Raw genomic sequence first — 4,505 nt, 5'->3', positions numbered from 1 at the left:
GCTGGTTCTCTGATTAGGTATAAATTTTCAGTCTGGCATGAGGATACAAAAAGGTGATCTTTCTTTCCTTATAAGATATATACCTCTCAGTGGTAACCAAAACAAACACTAGCTCTATCACTTTACTAAATTGCAATGTAGCTATTTACAGTCTAAACCTGCATGTAATTTTAGCTTCTAGATATAACACTGGTGATTCTTATTTTACTTTGGTCATTTGCTGCTGAAAGGAGTTGTGTGCAATATGGATGATTGGTAACCTTACTAGAATGCCATAAAATGTGCTGTGTTAGAGATAAATTTAATTCCCAAAAGGATTTAATGGCTAAAGTTGGATTTTCGGGTCAATATGCCTAACAAAAATAAAAAAGGGTTATTATATCATATTTAGCATTCAAGATAAATAAGGCATTTTTAAATTATGAATTAAATACCCATCTGAACGACAAAGATATTTTGAGTCATCGAGTCAGTCTATAGATTGGAAGGTCTTGAATAAGGTTCTTTAAAGTGTTCTGTGCCCAAAGCCTTCATATAGACTGAGATATATCCAAATTAACTTTTTTTTTTTTTTTTGGATAAGCATTGATTCCATGAACTTAAGGCAAAAGCCCAAGTGAAAACTGAGGTTTTTATTAGGAATGAGGCAAGAGAAATGCCTAGAGTCCAAAACTGAAGGAGGCGCTCAGTCTTGGGAACATGCAGGTGAAGGTACTACTTCTTAGGGACCTAAGAGCAAATACTACTTCCTTTAAATTTTGCTACATAGGAACCTTTGCTAAGCCTACCCTGGTCCTGGCCCTGGTTTTTATTCCAAAAGGTCTTTCAGGAGTTAAGGCAATGCTATCTCTGGTTTCACATGGTTTGTTGTTGTTGATTGAAAGTTAACAAAAATCAAGTAAATAATTTTAAGGCTTTATCATAAATAGGCACTACATAAAAATTAAACAAGTAGGGCAATATTAATAATTAGAGAACACAGCTAAATTTGAATAATAACTAATCGCAAATAGTTTCTTAGTGTTTACTGTGTGATTGATATATATATGTGTAATAGATATATAATATATATTCTCTTTGTCTTCAACTCTGAATTAAAGTGTTATTACTATTATTACCAGTATTCTCATTTTTACAGGTAGGGAAATGAAGACTTATAGATGTTAATTTGCTCACTCTCACATAGGCAGTAGAAACTCAAGTTGATCTAACTCCAAAGCCCAATCTCTTAATTACTATGCTTTGCTACCTGCCAACTGTAACTATTTAACATTGCTGATATGTCAACTTATCTTTATTATAGGCAGACATTTAAATGCCATTTGTTTACACGGATTCAAAAATGTTGTTAGAAAACCTGAGTTAATAACTATAGATAGACTACTCTCACTCCTGTAGCCTTCTAGCATAGTATATTAAGAAAGGGAAAATAAAAATGTAAAAAAGAGAAAAGGAAAAAACAAAGGATTATAAGAGAAAAGATATTTAGAGATCATGTTTCTTTTGTAGACTAGGATAAAATAATAAGAACGGGGAATAGAACAGTATGCAGAGGTCTCCAAGCAAATTCCCCCCCCCCCAAAAAAAAGCAAAAGGTTTTCATCTATAGTGGAAGAAAAAAATAGTTAAGATGTTAATCACAGAGAATAAAAATGTTACTTTAGGTTTAATTTCAGCTTTTTTAAATTAAGAGGAGAAAAAATACACTTTTTTTTCCCAGAAATGAAGTACTAACAGTTTTCTTTTTCTATTTTCTACCTAATGTAGAAAAGGATATTGACATAAACAGAAACATGGGGAACAATTTTACAATACTTAATTTTAAAACAAAATAAAATAATGTCACCTTTAATTTATATAGAAAGGAGAAACACCTGGATGTAATCGAGATTATTAACTTCCAAGAAATCCATGCTTCATGGAAAATTCTAAGAATATGTTTTTAGAGACCTAGTATTGTGTCATTGGTATTGACTGTGATTTTCTAGTCTTTTGAGAAGAGTAGATTTTATAAAAGGTTAAATGCTGCTCCCCTCTCCGCCCTCCCACCCATTTTTTCCCAGCTCCTCAAACATCCATTAACAAGTCAGGCTGATACCAGAAAGACCTTATCTTTCAACCTGCTGAAGAGCGCCCTCTAGTGCTGTCTTGCAAATAAAAGGTGCTCATATATATTTTTTTTCATTAATTGTCCTGCTTATACCAGTTTAGGCTTTCTTTGGAATCTTAGCCAAGAGAGAAAGTGATGCTCTAAAAACAATTTTCTGGCTTGTAAAGCCAGCTAAGTAAGACTATCACAATATATTAAAGAGTGAGAAGGTTTTTATAAAAAACTTGTGAAATGAGGTACCTCTATATTTAAAATAATGTCCTTTTTGTTGAAAGACTAGTTTTTTTTTATAGTACCTAGAAAAATAGGAGTTTGTTTTCTCAGGAAAAAAATTAGCACTGACAATAATTGCTTTCTTGACCTCTCAATCTCTGAAAACTTAACTACTTAGGCTGTTTAGGTATCCTAAGAAATTTTTATAAAACTTACCTGTGTTGAACTTTTTATTTCTGGTGATATATAGTAAAATTTTATTCATGCCTAATCAAAATCCAAAAGGGAGAACATAGGAAAACAAATTACCTGACTATAAGGTGAGTATATCTTTAAATTCCAGGATAAAGAAAACACAAGATATTCCAAAAGGCAGCATTAAATAATGGCAATTCCTTTAAACAGTTCTGACATTAGCACAGAGTAATTTAAAGGAGTAAAGGAAATCAGTGTTTTCATTGTCTAATACACACTAAGAAATCTGAACCATGAGACTCGTAACTCTATAAACTACCACTCTATCTTGGGCATAATTCTCTCCTAAAATTTTAAAAGAGCCTATGCACAATAAATTAAAGCCAGATCATGAGAAAGATCAGGAAAAGCTGAATACTTAAAAAGCACTAATAAGCATGTTAACACATGAATATGTGTGTGTTATGTCTGCATGTTTGTGGATTGCTATTATTCTGCTTAATAATTACAGTGAGGATCAATCAGACATTTGACCCAGAACATGAGTAAATATAAGATCTCTGAAATTGTGTTCTGGTGAATGAGGAAACTAAGAACACTGAAGGAAAGATTAGAATTCATGTATCTATTAGTTAAAATTTTTTTTGTTTGTGTTTTTTTTGGGGGGGGGGATTGCAAAAGTGATTAAACAAAATATGTTAAACAATACTAATCCAAAAAATAAAAGCTACAAATAAAAGAGAACATGTCCTAATCTTTCTAGAATAGGACGATGTTTAGAGATGAAATATTCTTGAAACATGGCCTTCAAATACTGTTATCTAAATTCTTGACCTGGTGTTCAAATAGAACAGGGGCTCTAGCAAACTGACAAAAACAGTAGACAGAGAAATGGGTATAAAAGGGACACGACACTTGGAGTAAAAAACTCTGGGTTCTGTTTCTGTCCCTGACTCACCATTGACCTTGATAAGGTTAGTGATCTCTGTGATTCAAGTTCTCCATCAAAGATGGGCAGTAATTCTTGTCAGACACCGCACAGAGTGTTAATAATGAGAGGACTAGTGCGATAATATACAGAGCTTAAAGAAATTTTATTGTGTTGTGAACACTTTTGGAAAAGATCTTGCTTCTTTGCTATCCCACAAAAGCTTATGAAAAAAAAGGGATGTATAAAACATTAGGTTAAATTCTGCTTAACATTTTCATTTGCATTTATCTTGAAAGCTTCTACAATGAACTAATTACCTGTTATTTGTTAATATTTTTATGTCTGGGAATTTCTAATTCCCTTTTTATCTTATTGGCCTTATTTTTAGTCTTCTATTTACACAAAACAATAATTTATTCTTGAGTTTTTCCCTTTCCTCATTATGTAAACAAACATACAAACCCTGGCTATTTTTCTTCTACCACTTTATCTTATTCAACTATAATAAAAGCGACTATAATGATGAAACTAGCACTTCATATATGTGAATGTGCTTTGTAAGCAAACTATAATCTCATTTCATGTATTTATTCAAGTTAATCTCAATCAGGAAAATTGTTGATGGTTTATATATCTAACTTATAAGCCTTACACAGGCAAAATGTTCAATAGTAGGAAAATGTTCACCCTGTCACTTTGAAAGAGGAAATAACCACTGGACACAATAAACAATAAACCAACAATAAACTTTATTATATTTTTTCATAGATTTCCTAGCAAATAATAGTATGGATAGTCCAGGAAATTTTCCAAGTTATAAAATATATATTTATTCCAATTTATAGAATGAGCTATCTTAAATTTATATATTATACTTGAGGTAAGAAAAATAAAAATGTTTCACACTTCTATTTTCAACTCTATTACTCTTGGTTTAATAACAGTAGAAATCACTTAACATATATAAAATATGGAAATGACTACCTCATTGTGCTCTTGGAATGATTAATTATGCTTTTACATCAGAACAAAGGCTATGTGAACATATGACATTAT

This window comes from Pteropus alecto, unplaced genomic scaffold (genome assembly GCF_000325575.1).
Source record: "Pteropus alecto unplaced genomic scaffold, ASM32557v1 scaffold42, whole genome shotgun sequence".
NCBI lineage: Eukaryota > Metazoa > Chordata > Mammalia > Chiroptera > Pteropodidae > Pteropus > Pteropus alecto.
The sequence above is the reverse complement of the archived record's forward strand: the minus strand, read 5'-3'. Positions refer to the sequence as shown.